Source organism: Larus michahellis, chromosome Z (assembly GCF_964199755.1).
Source record: "Larus michahellis chromosome Z, bLarMic1.1, whole genome shotgun sequence".
Taxonomy (NCBI): domain Eukaryota; kingdom Metazoa; phylum Chordata; class Aves; order Charadriiformes; family Laridae; genus Larus; species Larus michahellis.
In genome coordinates, this window is record NC_133930.1 from 6,226,748 (window position 1) to 6,243,854 (window position 17,107).

Here is a 17,107-nt window from a genome sequence, read left to right on the forward strand (position 1 = left end):
TTTGTCTTCTTTTTTCTACCTGAAGAAAATACAAGGCAGTGTTAAGCCTGAAATTAGTCCTGAAGATCTGATGATGTACATTTAAAACTTCATGTCTGTTTCCGCATCATTGACTTTCTCCCTAAGTCAGACTGTGACAAAACCTTAATGGTGACAATCCAGCTGCAGTTTGACACGCAGCTTGAGGCTTCAAACAACAGTGCCATGTGCAACATGCAGTACAGTCTGTGCAGCTTCTGGCGTAGTTACATACCAGGGGGAGGGATGTGGATTCAGTTGTTGTGCTTAGAGAACAGGACATAGCACCTGATCCCAACAGAAAAGGGATATGATTGATTACCTGCAGTTGTCCGTAAAGAAGGTTTCCAGGAATACTATATTCTGTAAGTGATATGAAGATTCTCTTCCAGTGGTATTTGGCATTACCTCTTTCTGATCTTATGTTTTGTTCAGCTTCTGTATTTTAATCACCATCAATCCATATAAAAATGTATGCGCGATTTAAATGTTTTATGTGTTCCTTCATGATCTTGTCTGGTCTCCCAAACAGGAAAATTAGTGTGCATAAATGTCTGAATTGGATATCACAAACAGCACTAAAGATTACAGGGCATGGGGAGGCTCTTGGGAATGATATTAGAAATTATGTCTTTGAGATGTAACAGACACATGAAAAACTGTTACACAAGGTTGTCACTAAAGATCCTGACTGAATGTGTATCAAGGCAATTCAAAATCATGCTCCTATAATTTTTTTAAATCTTTCAATGAGTCAGGATTTAGGTCTTCAGAATCTTTTTTACCAATAAGCCCCCTACAGTTGTCAAGAAGTACAGGAGTGTCAGAAGGGTTTTCACAAGTATTCTGCCATCCAGACTTTGAGACATGGGACACCCTTACATCAAAGACTAGTGACATAATACAGTGTAGATCTGCTCCTTTGAATAAAGCACTTGAAGATGACTGTGTCTACATAAGTAGTATGAACCAACAAGAGTAGAGGTGTAGAACAAAATAGTTTATTCTGAAGTCTACATTTTGGGAATTAATTTTTTACTTTGGACTAGGTCTGCTCCAGGGCTTTTGCCTCCATGTTAGCTGGTGCTGAAGTGTATGAGTTGTGCTCCTGGAGCATATCTTCACTTAGATTTCATCCATAGTTTGGGTCATGTTTCGGAGACCACTCCACAATTCAAAGCAAAGCATGATTAAGTGGAGGTGATTAGGAGATACTGCTCAGGGCGCCTCTCTGACTGAAACTGAAGCAGTAGTGTGTGGGAGTTCATCTCCGTGCCCAGCTGTACGTGCATGTTAATGGACTTTGGCAGCTCATTATTTCAGATCTGGGACATGAGGTTGTGCTGTATGTTTAAAAAGCACTCAAATAAGTTATATCTATGCCTACTTGTTAGGTTAAGCAATATCTAAGTAACTTGACGGATTGTGGGAAGGTAGATTGAAAGAAATATTTTCAAGGTCATATACTGTAGTTACAGCTTCATTAAAAGCACTTGGATGGTATAGAGTTGTGGCCAGCTAAGTCTGGGGTGACAGGCAGAAGTGAGCTGACAATGTACAGCATTAACATATCAATGAACAGTGAGGTACACAAACATACCAAATTCAAACTAAGAAATAGTAGGTGTCAGAATACAATTAGCCAGATTGGAATCTGGCCAGGGCACAAGGGCTAATATTGTTGCTTTGTTTAATGACATTTTTCTCCTATGAAATTCATTAAAGCTACTGTAATGTTATTCATGGTATTTGGAAGCATAATATTAAGTTCAAAATTCCCAGGCATCATTTCCATTTAATGGCAATTCTATAGTGATCAGACAGGCTGTAGCAGCTCGGTCAGACAAAGCTCTTGTTTGAAATGCGATCCCCTACACAATACAATTAATGATGGATGTCAGTTGCCTCAAATCTATCAACAGGACTACAAGAATAAAACTAATCTGCAATTAAAATTTTGTATTAAGGAGAAACACTACTGAAAAATAAAACCAACATGCTTATTATTTTTAAACAATGTTTTTATTTTCTGATGGCTTCAATTAAATTGTTGTTGTCTTTAAATTTGCCTGTCATTTTTAACATCTTAAGAAATGGTTTTTTTCGTACTTCTTAAAGCAAGATTTAATTACATTCATCAGCCTAAAGAATAAACACTTTCTATTTTCTCTGAAGCAATATGGGGGAATAACTGTAAAAACTGTGGTGGCAAAAATCTAATAACTCATTATCTTCACATGCATACCCAGTTTGGTTGCAAGACTCCATCCATCCTCCGTTCCCTTCCACTCGTTTGTACTGCAGCTGCGTCCGGTCCTTTCTGACCTTTCTCTGTTTTGTGTTCAGAGACTCACTGTGAAAGCGAATGAGCATGAATGGTCAAGGCATTCATCTGTGTCCATTCCTTGATTTTCAGCCATTGCTCTAAGAAAAATTTAGGTATTATGTGTATTTTATCCCACAGCTTCTTGAGTTAAAAAAAAATAGAGCACTAAGTGCTTGATTAGGTACCATTTTAATTTCAGTGTTTTCTAACATTAAACTCATTAGATTAATAAAGATAGGCTGTGTGTCTTTTAATGTCATTAGAGTTTCAGAAACTTTTTAGGACCAGCTGATATAAACTACAACAGATACTTTCGCTTCAGGTAAGCTTTGTCACTTTACCCTGGATGAACATCTGGTTCTTACTGAAGTTTAAAATCTGTATAATAGATAAATATCTAATTAAAACATATTCCTCTTTAAAAAATACAATAAACAACTCATCCTAGTTGAGCTCTTGCCATGCTAATGCCACATTGTGGCTTTTAATTAAAATATTTTGTAATAAAAACACATGGCTCTGCTGAAAGTTTGTTCAAAAAAAATACCCATAACACTTTGCCTACTGATCATTGCAATATATTACATTCAGCATTTCAGAGGGGAACTAACTACATAAGCTCCTTTGAACAATGTGCTGTAGGTCTCAGCTGGAAAGAATAGATGCTTTTTCAAATTTTTAATGTGGATGTGAGAACCTCTCTGGAAATTCTGCCTATCTGGAAATTTCGTAGCCTTCATGGAGTGGTTTTTCCTGTATGCTTTTGTTTTACCCCAGAGGAATAAGCTGTGGGCTCAGTTGAGCCCATGGATAACATGTTGATGTCCATTGAGTCCAAGGTTATGAGGGCAGCTCACGCTTCATTCAGCTCTTGGCCTCTCTGGGAAGCCTGTCATCAAAGTTGCTAGTTTTGCCAGTACAGTCTTGGTCCTGAAAAGAGTTATGCAGTTGTTTACCCTTCCACACGTGAGTTGTCTTATTGTCTTCAAGCAGAAGTCTGAGCAGGAGCAGCACTTTTGAAAGCATTTCCTTCCTTCTCTCTCTCCCTACAGACTCCCTGCTTCAACAGGAAATATGAAATCACTATGAAAACTGTCTTTAACATGAAACAATATCTTATTTGGAGTGCAAATTAATTACAGGGGCTTCATTATATTTTCTTTCTAAGGTTTTATTATACCATAAGATAATTCTCAAACGAGGATTACAACAGTTTAGTACCTTCTCATGATCTGAACCAGTTGTCCACAGAACAGTCTCAATTCAATGATGTTTTACTTTGGAATTTTTTCAAGATATGCTGACTGGTTATCAGATACTGTAAGCATCAACTCTTATACTTCTGGTTTTGACAGTTGCTCTTGAAATAGCTGTTGCGTCTGAGACAGCTAATATTCTTTTTTTTTCTTTTTTTTTTTTTTTTTTTTTTAACATGTTCTGGTTTGGTTTCTTTTGTATGAATAACTGTTCAGTATATTTCAAACATTGTCAGTCTATACCTTCTGGTGCCTGGCTGAGACACTGAAAATTCTTACAGAATATGACGTTATATTTTCTTTTATTTTCATTTTCATTTTCCAGTGCATGAATATGAAACACCGTTTACTAGATGCTCTCTTACTCATATTAGTCATGAAACTGCATTATTCTGAACTTCTTGCCTTCGAATCAGGCGGAACTTTTTTTGCTTTTGAGACTAAAACTAATCTCATACTTGTAAATTACCACCAGCAGTTCCATTTTCTCTTAAAGACTCATTTCCCATTTATCAGGCCAGTGCCCTACACAAAGAGTGAAGGGTTTCATTGTTTTTCCTGAACTTTCTAACTGCAAGTCAAGGGAAATGCATTTTTTGCTGTTTACAGAAAAATAATAATATATATTTGAGTTAACTTTAGACTAAATGAGTTGACCACATGCTCTCTGAAATCCATGCAGAAAAACAGGAATTATCACATATTACGGAAGTGTATCATAAAATGAGATTGATCTGTCCATGAAGACGTCTGTCTTTCTGTTGACTGTAGAGCACGGTCAGCTAGCTTCCTAGTCTTTATAGAGTTGTGGGAGAAGACGACTAACAAAACTGTGACATCCTTTTAGTTGAGAATGCAAACTTACTGATTCGTTCTGTTACTATTGTTGCTGCTAGCCAAAGACTGGGTTTTTAAAGCATGCTCAGCTTTCCTTTGGTCTTTGAATGAATAAAACCTAATAAGTCATTCTTAGGTGCTGCTCCCGTCTAAACATCAGTGTCAGTTGTGATCTTGCAGTGTCTCAGATGTATTCAGGCAGGTTTACCCTAAATAAAAACTAAAAAAAATATAGTGGTATCCTTAATGGAAACAAGCCAGAGGAGAATATGAAACAGAAGAGCAAATTCTTCAAAACTATCTGTTTGAATGTTCCAATGAATTATTAGGTTAATTCATGCATCTCGATGTTGTCTTGGCTGCTCATTTTCCATGGACATCCATTCAGTTCCATTTGCTAGCATGAATGCTTGCTGAAAATGAATTACATTTGTAAGGAGCTGCCTTCGTAACTTATATTTGTTTGCCTACATATTGTCTTTCTCACATGTCATCACATCATATTCTTCCTTTGCTCTTCAAGTTCTGAATAATGTAAGCCATTCTTGCTGTTTTGATGTAGCTATGACATTGTTCGAATATTTGGAGCTAAACTCACTGAAGTTGTCATGGTGTTTTATTATCTTAGAAAACTGTCAGATCTTTGATAATCACTTTCTTACATTACCAAAATATGTATCTTGATTCTGTCACGTTCCTCTACACCTCTATTTTTTCCTTATTTTTAATTGATTTTGATTTTTCAACATTTCTTTCAAACCATTCACTGTCCTAAGAAGTCTTCCTTATATTGTCTAAAGAAAATCTTTTGAAGCTAGCTCCTCCCCCCCCCGCAAAAAGCGTGTGCTTTTCTATGTCAATGCAATCATAGAAGTCAATTTGGCAGCTGTAGTCTCTTGGAATTAAGTACTGTTATTATTAAGTTAACTGTCTCTAGCAAATATTCATTTATACATAGTTTACCTTTTGTCATTACAATGCTTTTATATTTCCACAGAAAAAACCCAAACCACAGTTTATTATTACCCAGGCTGCAGTAAATGCAATCAGACACACAAACAATTGTAATGAAACTGTTGGCTCATTTCTCAATTCATAATTGTGTTAACCTCTAGTGAACTATCCAGTAACCCCTGTAATCCCTTCAACACAGAGCAGAAGGCATTTGAAGGGGACTAAGATGCAGATAACAACCTTCTGTATAAGAGAACAAACAACAGAGAAACAATAGCTGAACTGCAGATAAAAAACTTTTCTAGCAGAAAACCTGGATCTACAGAGATAAAAATAGAAGCAACTAATTGCTTGTAGTCAAAGCAGGCCAACACAGGACATGTAGCAAGGGGTGTACACTGGGGATGGTGTTGCAAGGTCACATCATAGCTAGGGATATTAAACAGCAACACACTTTATATTCTTTTAAAAGTGTCCTAGTATTTGTTACCTGTGATGATTCGAGGAACCTACAACAATTTATTGTCATTTGGACAATTATTCTCTCACCCAATGACCCCTCCTGACCCAGGAAGGGGAATCCGGAAAAAACAAGGAAACCCAAGGGTTGAAATATAAGTGGATTTAATAGAGTAAGACTAAATATTTAACATTAATAATACAAATGAACCAATATTTACCTCAATACCACTGTAATACTGATACCACTCCGCCCATTGTTATCAGAGAGAAGCCATGCACTCCCTGCAGGGGACAGCAAATGTCAGACACTGAAAGCGCTGCAGCTTCTGAAGGAAGGGAAGGGCTCAGGGGTCCGGTAATGGGGCAAGAAGTTCTCTGGATTGCTGCCATCAAGGAACGGACAACTTCACAGCAAACTTTCTAAACTATATTGAATATGGTGTTCACAGTATGAAATAATCCTGTTGGCCATCTCGGGTCAAGTGCCCAGGTCTCACTCTTCCTCATCCCTGCACCTGGCCAGGCTTGAAAACGGTGAGACCTTGAAACCTGCATACCGTACCTGGCTATAAAGTAAATATTTTCACAAATTCAGACACTAAAGTCTTTTAAAATTGCCGTTTTCCCAAGAAAGAGACCTTACCAAAAAGTAAAATTACTGAAAGATAAATTAATCCTGTGTCGCTCAAACCAGGACATTACCTCTACCTGCTTTACCTTCACCTCAGAGATTATTTCCTCCCCACATACCAAATCCTGATGTGGTGTGGCCATGTTTGACTCCAGTGGGAGAACGCCTTGGAGGACAGGTGTGTGGAGCTACAGAGGTAGTCTCTCACCTCTTGTCTTCAAGATTGCTCCTCAAGGTGAACTTGGACTATGAGATTTGTGTGCTTGGTCAGTAAATTGGGAGATTAGCTGTTGTGAAGGCTTTAATACGCTTTTCATTTGGCAGGCATGCCAGCAGGACCTTTCTTCTTAACTGAAGCAGGCAAGTGCTCTTGGAAAACTACCCACACAAACCTACTGCAAACCACCCTTATGTAGGGCTTGTTTGTGAGTAAGTTCAGGATGCTGTTGCACACCTGAGAGCCTCTCAGAGGGAAACCCATTGGTTACACAGTGGCCACACAAAGAGCTACAACTTGCAGAGAAATCCACTGTGGTATCATTTGTTGGGTGGCTAGGGCTTAGTTAGGAGCCCACACAGATTCCTGCGCTGGAAAGCAAAAATTGCAAGGAAACTAATTATCCCTGAAGGACTTCCACAGGCATAAGGAGGGAGCTGCGTGTGACTCGCTCGAGTTCCTTCCTAGCTCCAGGGGCAGTGGTCAAAAGTCTGGTTGTAAAATTCCATTTTATTCATTTTCAGTTTATTTGCTGGGATCATCATTGTCCTGACTGTGAATCTTCCTCTTGCACGTTGTGCACATCCCGGACATCAACCTGTTCTTAATGCAGAAAGGGGAGAGGCACAAACATATCACATCAGGCAGTACTAATTGGGGCACAGTTCTGCCTCTCCACCATCCATGCCTGAAGCAATATGACCTCACATCTCTCAAGATTTTTCCTCTCATTTTTTTCCATGGGAGCACATATATGTGAAAGACAATGGCATGCAATGGAACATATCTTTTTATATACATGCTGCTATTTTTTACATCAGCGAAATCAAAGCTTCAGCCTAACCATTATATATTATTTACTACAGTTCCAGTTCAGGAAACAATTTAAGAATATGCTTAATTAGAGTGGAACTAATGCATGTTCTTCATGTTAATCTGCACTTGAGCAAAGATGCTGTCCTGAAAGTGAGACAATAATGAGGAACATTTACTGAGTGCATTGTTTACACAAAAATGTAAATTCCTGGTAGCAAGTATAGTTTTCTGTATGTTTTTGCAGTAGTAGCTCAAATTACTTGAAATTTTGCCAGAATTTAATTACAGTTCATCATAGTGTCACAAATAATAAGAACATGTCCTAATATTTTAAAAAAATAAAAATTATTCATTGTAATCATCTTTGTTTTTTGAAGATTTGCTTGTATTCTCATCTTAATGACTGATTTTTTTTTTATTTTTATTTTTTCCTCCAGATGAACTAGGAAGTTAGAGAGATTTGTTTTTATCCAGATCTAACAACTTGGCTAAGAATAGCAGCATATTAGCTTCACGCACTGTGACATTGGTCGTTGTTTAAGCTGTGCAGCAAAAAAAAAAAAACAAAAAACAAAATAACAATAAAAAAAAAGTGCCCCAAAACCCTAACCCAAACAAACCAATCTGAAAAAGAAAATGAGAGGGAAAGTATTTCTGTGTCATAGCCATTCTGGAAACTTCCCATCTCTCATCCATATTGTCCAAATTTTAGAGTATAAAATGTATGTATAATGTCAGGTTCTAAATCTCTAAGTAAACTGTTTGATATAGCATAGTTAATTCAAGAAGGCACAGGAAATTACCTATGGTAAAATGACATTAAAGAACATCACAACAGTTGAAACTAAAGATGTTAAATGTCTATAAAATGTCACAATTCCGGTTTCAGAGTTAGTCGTGAACAGCATTAATCACACAGTGTTACTGATCAGAACTCCAGACCCAGCCAGGGTATGGTATGTTGTTTGTTTGAAATTCATAGGTATTGGAGCTGATACAGTTTAATATCTTCATCCACTTTTTCTTTCAAAAAGAAAAAAGGATGAGCATCCCTTCTGTCACTGCTGCATTTATTTCCTCTGTTGCTCAGGGCATGTTCTTTCCCTCTGTTTCCATCTATGTCATTCTTACCACCTACTGCAACCTAAAAAGGTTAATAAGGAGAAAAATAATATGCCTTGTAATTTTTTTTTTCAAATTGCCTGCTACAAGCACTCAGATAAATGTGCGGGGTTTTGCGTGTGCTTGTGTGTGTCTGCATGTTTTAACATTGTAATCTAACAGCAACAATGTGCTCAGTGTAGGATATTCATTAGCACCACAGGCCACCTTTTGGGTATTCCTGTCATATATAGTTAGTCATTGAAATTTTGAATTTACTTTACATCTCCTCTGAGGTGGTGGGGAAGACAGTGTCTTTACATTTAATGATATTTGTCTTTGCCAAAACCATGAGTTAACGTTTCCATCAGTTTCCATCAGTTAATGTTTCCTAGTTGTGACTCACAAAAGCTCTTCTTTCATTATTATTAAAAAAGTAAAACTTGCCTTTGTTTCTGAGACTCCATTCATTTATACAGCTCATGATTTCTTGGATTTTTAAGCCTGAGGAATACATGAGATAGACAGGTATGCTTTGTTAGTTTCTTTCCCCTCTCTGAAATCTGAGTGATATTACCCCAGACGTGCTTAGTCCTACCCCACTGAAACTACAGACCAAACCTAGTCACCTTCCTATCATTGAGAACAACCTAGCAATTGTTTCAAACTACACATGAGCTATTGCCACAAAGTCCTGTCCTATTTTCCACTGAAGTCAAACACCAGGTTTACGCTGGCTGCAGGTGATCAGGCTGGGAGGCATGACCAAATTCTTAGAATTACCTAGGCATTTTCAGTTAATGATTACTGACCTGACGCAGAAATGTGGGCTTCAGGTGAGATTCCTGATCTCTTTTGCTCTCTTAACATATCATATGAAGAAAATTGTGTCGATTTTTTACCCTATTTCTGAATTTTGAGACAAAGAGTATTTCACTGCTACATCTCATGCCTTTGCTCTTGTTCGGGTTTTGTATCTCATTTGACAAACATTTGAGCCTGTGAGGAGGAAGAAGATAAATGTGGGGAGGTGTCATAGGTCTAAGTTCATTAATTAGAGCTTTTCCTTGCTGAAAGCATATGCTTCGGCCCTTTGCATTTTATTGTGTGGGAACCAGTACCAGAGAACTCATGTAAGAATAACTCCTAGATGAAAACTGTCCTTATAACTCACCAAAAATACAGGGAAGACAGTTATATTTTGATCTTCAACCTCTGTGGAATCTGAAATATGAAGCCATGGCTAGATGGGACAATAGTAAAAGGGTCATTGTAGTCCCTTCTGAAAACCTTTCCTGGCACTCTTAGTAACAGGGGTGAAAAATTTAAAGGTACTGAAACTGAATTTTCATCTATATGAATGCTCTGTCTATCTGAGGTGCAATTAGTTTTTCAGAACATGTCGGAGAAACTCCCTCTGTTAGTACCACTGTTTTGTTTTCAGAAAGAGTGCCTCAATCTCCAGGGCTGTCAACCTAGCACCATTTATGTGATTTAAATTTAACACACACACACATACCAAAAAATACTGCTTTTACTAATTTTGGAACTGTAGCACACAAAAATAATTTTATATTTGTCCTGATTGCCTGACATTTTCAATACGGAATGTCAGTAAAAGAGAAATTGCTTTTTTATGGAACACATGTAAAAAGGCCATAAGGGAAAGAGAAGATAATTAATAATAATAATAAAAGTCATAAAAAAAGTATAGAATAGTTCTGATAGGAATTTTTTTTAATTCTCCCTGTTAAAGGCTTACTGTTATGCCAAACTTGCACAGTAGTATAGAAATCTTCATTATTTTTGTAATTAGCAAGTTCCTTAACCTTGTGAGTAGAAGTCTGCTTTCTTCGTAAGTGTGTTTCATAAAAGCAAAATAGGATTGGAATGGCTATTTTCCTTCAAAACGTAAAGACAGAAAGAAGCAGCAGAAAGCTTCATAGTATTGAAATCTCTGTCAGAAAATAGTTCTGTAAAAAAACCCAGAGTTATTTAGAGAGAAAATTAACACACAACACTGTAATAAAAAAAATAATCCCATGCTACCTGAAATTAAGTAATGACCTGTTACTCAGAAACTCCATATTACCATTATCCATTAGAATGTATTAAGCCTTCTGCTTCTTTAATGTTTTATTTGTCTAGATAGTGTTTGAAAATAGAAAGATAATTTAGGAAATCTCAATTTTTCCATATTGATGAGAGTATCAACAGTGCCTATATCATATCTTTTCTTTCCCGTTCGTGATTCTCGTTGAAATTCTGTCTAAGGTCTGAACAAAATCAGTAATAATCTGTCTTTACCTGCCTCCATATCTGTGGTTTTATCTTGATGAATAAAGTACCTACAAGAAAAGATTTTATGATATTTGTATTCTGAACAATTACAGGAAAGACTTTGAATGATAGAAATGTGGGCACCTAAAACTGAAAGATAGGATTATGACATTAAGTTTAGTTCATTATTTATATCAGAATATGAGTGATGGTTATAGACTACCTGCAGTCTGAACATAAGCTTCCCAAAATTTAGAATTAAAACTTCAGGTTTGATGGTTTCTCTAGTAGGCTGTCTAAACTCAGTACCTGGGAAGCTTATAAAAATGTTAGTTTTAGAGGTTTTAGAACTAACTGAGATATGAATAGTAACAAATCATCAGGCACAGATGGTATTCACCCAAGAGTTCTAAAAGAATTCAAGTATAAAATTGCTGAACTATTAACTGTGCTTAAAATGGAATCAGTACCAGGGAAATGGTAGATGGTAAATTCAGAACAGTCCAGGGAGCTACAGACCAGTAAATCTGAGTTTTGCTGAGCAAATTGATATCTACTGTAAGAAAGAACAGAAATAACAGCTACATGAATAAATATATTTTTACAGGCAAAGTCATCTTAGTTTTCACAGAGTTTACTCATGCCTAACAAGTCTTTTAGAGTTCTTTGATTAAGTCAACAAGGATACAAGGAACAGGGTTTCGGTTGTTCTATTTTCCCTAAACTTCCAAAGACGTTTATGTGAAGAACAAAAATAAAACTGAAGGAAGATATGTCACCTTTTAATAAGTGTCAAAAGGAGAGGAAGATTATCATTGTAACTCCATGTAGAGATAGACATTTCTGTTTTAAGTATATCCATTAGTAAATGGACAATAAAATGAAATATTTTCAATGTTATTTGACAATTTTGGGTAGTAAAAATGACAATTGACCGTGATGAGGTTCAAGATTAATTCTTGATATATTTAAAGCCTGTATAAGATCAAATTCTTGCTGAAAATCAGAAAGTAGAAAAGAAACAGCCATGGCTTTAAATACATGGCAAAATCTGTAAACAAGTTCTCACCACTGAAAAAAGTCACCTTGGAATTGTTGTTGACTGATTTCTGTCAGCTCAATGTTCTGCAGGAGCAAAATAGAAAATTGGAGTGTTAGCGAGCTAATAAAGAACAGAGCAGAACAAAGCATATGCTACCTGTCATTAAGCACTGTTTAAATACCATGGGAAACAGTGTCCTCTTCTCCATTCTTCTCAAAAGTGATATATAGAATTTGAAAATATAGAATTAGGTAGGCAAAGATAATCAGGGCTACTAAACAGCTTACATTTGTGACTACATCAAATAAATTTTGATATTTCAGTCACGAAACTGGGACAATTTTGACATAGGGAGAAAATGTCACAGAAAACATGAATAAATAAGAATATTCATTGTTCCTCACAATGCAAGAATTGAGAATAATTAAATTAATATGATTAATCAGGTTTATGGTAAGCAAATGAAAATGCTTTTCTACACAGTGCATATCTAAAATATGGAACACACTGCTGCAGGAACTATAAAAGTAAAAAATATTTTGATGGATTTAAAAAGTAATTCAACCTGCCATCCAAGGAGTATTAAAGAAAAACTTGATATTTCTAGCTCAGGAAGTGCCTGAGGCTTAGATTCCCAAAAGCTCCAAGGATATAGCAAAAGTATTCTCTATGCTTGGTCTGTTTTGGGCCTCTCACTACAAGAAAGACATTGAGATTTTGCAGGGAGTCCAGAGAAGGGAACGGAGTTGGTGAGGGGTCTGGAGCACAAATCTTATGAGGAGTGGCTGAGGGAGCTGGGGGTGTTCAGCCTGGAGAAAAGGAGGCTGAGGTTTCTCACTCTCTACAACTACCTGAAAGGAAGTTGTAGAGAGGTTGCGGTTGGTATCTTCTCCTAGGTAACAGGCGATAGTACAAGAGGAAATGGCATCAAGTTGTGCCGGGGGGTGTTTAGGATGGAGATTAGGAAAAATTTTTGCACTGAAAGGGTTATGAAGAGTTGGAACAAGCTACCCAGGGAAGTGGTGTAATCACCACCCCTGGAGGTATTCAAAGATGGGTAGACGTGGTGTCGGGGGACATGGGTTAGTGGTGGTTTTGGCAGTGTTAGACTGGTGGTTGGACTCCACGATCCTAAAGGTCCCTTCCAACCTAGATGATTCTATGATTCTGTTTTCATGTCCTGTCCCTAAGCAAGTTGTGGCTGTTGATGACAGCATGGGGGACAAGACAGAACTGTGGACTGATTTATTTAGTGTCACCACTCTTCTGCTGTAACGCATGTATAAAAATGTACCGTAACAATTAATTTTGATAGGACAAACACACAGAGGTCTCATGAAAACATTAATTTATATAAATACTTACATTTAAATACACTCATTTATTATACATTAATATGTACAGCAGTATTAACATAGTGTTAATATAATCACTAAATTTATATTGTGATCATATGATTATTATATAATCATTGACATTATATGATAATTACAGCTAGACTGTTTTCTACTGGGACTCTATTTTTTCTTCTTTGTTTCTTTGTCTGAGGTACTCTATTTCCAAAGAAAATGCTGGCTTGAAGCAGAAATCACTGGTTAAAGGTGTTCAATCTGCACTATAAAGCAGCCCAGGACAGTGATACCAAGAGTCCTTTCTTCTCAAAAGTCTATGCAGCTTTTAATATTCTTATATTTTTCTCTTCAAGTGCAGAGAGATTCTTAACAGTAGTCACATTTACTTAGAATAGCTTTTGGAAAGGAAAATCAAAGAATCACCAAAGAATCATCATCACATGATGAGGGGTAATTCAATTAAAACTAAAGGTTTCCACAAACTTTTCTTATCTGTGTGACTGTGTTCTCTAATTTAATGTACAAATAAAATATGTACATAATACAGGAGTCACAAGAGAATCAGGAATGGTGTCAGAGATAGAGCCCAGGAATCTTGACTTCTACTCATCAGATCAAACACCAGATAATGTGGTCTCCCTTGTGTATGATTATATGCTTTGTGTCATTTCACAGCAGAAAAATAACAAGTAGTAAGGGGTGGAGAGATTCACTGATGCATCTGAGGAGGAAAGCTCCAAAGCCTAAGGCTGACATTCCCTTTCAAAACAATTTTGGCTATGAGTGTTTGCAAACAGATGTCAAGCTGGGGAAAAAACAGTGCCACTAATTTGATGTCCTCAATGCTTCACTAGCTGGATGATTTCCCATCCTGGACTGCTGGCCCATTAAACCTGTCTTTTATTGCATAGTCATAAACCTGAATGACAGAAAATAAATAATTAAGACCAGTCAGATAGAAGGCAAATGATGTACGTGATCCCATTTGTCTAAGATAGTGAGGGACAAATTGGAATCTAAGGGCTAATATAGGGAAACATAAAAAGTGTTTGTTTTCTGTGGCACAGAGCTGTTTATAGCAATGTGGGGAAAACACTAGGTGCAGAGACAGAGCTATTATCCCAATCATCTTACGTGCCAGGAAAGAAAAATCAAGCACACTTCCTGTGCTCTCAGAGTTACGTTCACCATTCTCCCAGGAAGAGAAGCCTGGATAAGACTGACTTTGAAGCTGGATGTTTAGTGATGGGTCATTCTTAAAAGATTAGGCTTATGTTTACTTTGAGGAAAAATCCTTGGTTTCCATTACATATCAGAAAAATGATCTTGACTTTCAGAGACAACACTATTGAATTGAAAACCTTGCAAGTTCAAGCTTATACTCCCCATAATTTGAAGTATTTGACCATCATGCACAGCTAGAAATAAGTGAAGAACAATGTCCTGCTATGCTTTTTTTTTATTTTTAATAAACTGTGTAGTCTATATTTTTAATACTGTTACTTTCTAGAGGTCCTTTTCCAAGGTCAAAGAAATTAATGTAAAGCTTTCCTGTAGTTTCAGCATACTTAAAGATGGAGCTTCAGCAAATCAGAATTGATTCGAATTGTTTGCTACGATGCTATTGCTCCTTCAGTCAGGAGGAATACCTAACTAAGTCAGCAGAACTGAATCTTCAGTATAGTAACGCATGGTGGGCTCTACGTAGTTACCAAATTAAAAGATACAAATGTTTTATTGCCTTTGAGCTGCATCTTTGACCACAGAGATATATCAGAGATGGTTGGAAATTGCCGCTTCATTCTCATTTCCCGAAGCTGCAAACACTGTCTCTGCATTTGATTGTTGAGGAAGGGTTTGTATGATTTGAGTTATTATCCTGGTGTGAAATGCTGTGTTTTTAAAAGCAGACTACTTTTCTGAATAAATGTTAATATTTCAGGCAAAGCTGAGATGCTCATTCTACTCTGAAAACCTATTTCTTTATGCAGTTTCTTTTCCTATCATTCACCATCCTGTAAACTTTTTATCAGGTAAACTCCATATATATATTACAGCAACTATTTTGTCATTGAAATCCAATAAGAATTTCTGAAGTTGCTAGTCATACTAAATAATTGCAAGTATTCACAAGATATACTGTCACATACTATAACGTACTATAATGTACTATAATGTATTATATCTCACTATTTTTGCTTTATCTTCTCAAAATAAAGGCTGGAAATCTGGATCAAGATTGATGACTTGGGCCTAAAAAATAAGTATAATCTAGTAGCCTTGAATTTTAATGAGCTCTGAATTTAATACTGTTTCTGAGACTGTCTAGTCTGAGATCAGAGTCTGTCTTCCGTGAAGTGTTTTTGCGGTATCTGTAGCAGAATGGTCTTCCGGTCAATATAAGTGAGGTACTTAGGAGCTGGGAGCAGTAATATAACAGTTTATATGTTGCCTCCTCCTCCAACCATCACAAGGAGTGAATTGGCTTCCTTTGAATGAACTAATATTTTGGATTCCGTGTGAGAATTGCACCTAGTAATCCCATTTTCTCAGTCCCATAAATTCTGGAAGAACTCAGGAATCTATACAACCCGGTTCAACAAAAATCACTAGACATGCCATTCATACATCTCCAGAAAGCCTTCTTTCCTAAGAAAGTGTTTCCACCAAGTATTAGGTGTCACTCTATCTTAGGAAAGGCTTTCGTGAAGGGTTTTCTTTATTTCAGTCTCCTAATTCTTGCCTAAATGGTGCACTGGAGACTATCAGACAATGTCAGTAATAAGTAAAACGTGTTCTTTTAGATGGGTTGTGTTGGAGTATGTTACCCAGATGTTGTCTGAGTCCTGTTTTACTGAGACACATGGGTAGTGTGGCCTTTTCCTTGACTGATACCCAGATTTTGTTTTTGTGGCCAGCATTATAATCAATCTCACTAAGACTCAGTAAATAACCGGGGCTGTTCACTGAAAAAGATCACTTAAAAAAGACTTTCAGCAACAATAGACCATTAATTTGGAAACTGATAAACCTTGTGTGTAATTTGTCTTAACAAGTTTCTAGTTCTTATTGTCATTTTTTTCTTTTTATTCTTTTTCTTTGAGCTTTCTCTTGTGTTTGCTTCACAGAAGGATCATTAACAGGCAAAGACTGGAAAAAAGTCAGATGATTTCTTTTTAATAGAAAAGAAGATTAATTTGTTGTGCTGTAGACAAAATAACATTTTAATGATAATTAGGAGTATATAAATGGCTTTCAATAAGAAAGATTAATGCACTTTTGATAACCATTATAGCAGAATATTGAGGGCAAACTGCTAGTACACTGGCATCACTGATTTTATGAACTCATTTTATTTCAATTCCTGCTGTCATACAATACGGTATCTTTGTTGCAGAAGCATATATAAATATAATTTTCTACACAAAATAGAATGGTTAGGAAAATGCAGTGAAAAATGTCTGAACAATTATGTAAATTGTTGTGATTCTTGGAAAACAGAGACTAAGCATTTAAGTTTTACTGTGATAATTTTATTATTTCACCTTCAATGGAGGCTATTTTGTGTGGGGGTGAACCAGAAGATTATGTTGTAGCTAGCAAGAATGTTAACATAATTTTTGGTACATTGCATTAATAAAACAAGTGTAATGAGCCATAGTAGTGTGCAATATCAGGTCAATGTGAGAATTAAACTGCAAGTAATTATAATACTAAGATTGGTTGTATTCTAATTATCGTATGGCTAATAGTACAGAGGCGTTTGGCTTAAACCAAAATTATTTGGGCTGGAGTAGTTTTAGTACAGACGAATA

The 17,107-nt window shown here is 36.5% G+C and overlaps 1 protein-coding gene across 2 annotated transcripts in view; it reads left to right on the top strand.

The window, feature by feature from the left end:
- Window positions 1–17,107, top strand: part of RIT2 (Ras like without CAAX 2) — a 195,739-nt gene that overhangs the window by 108,260 nt on the left and 70,372 nt on the right. The window lies entirely within an intron of this gene.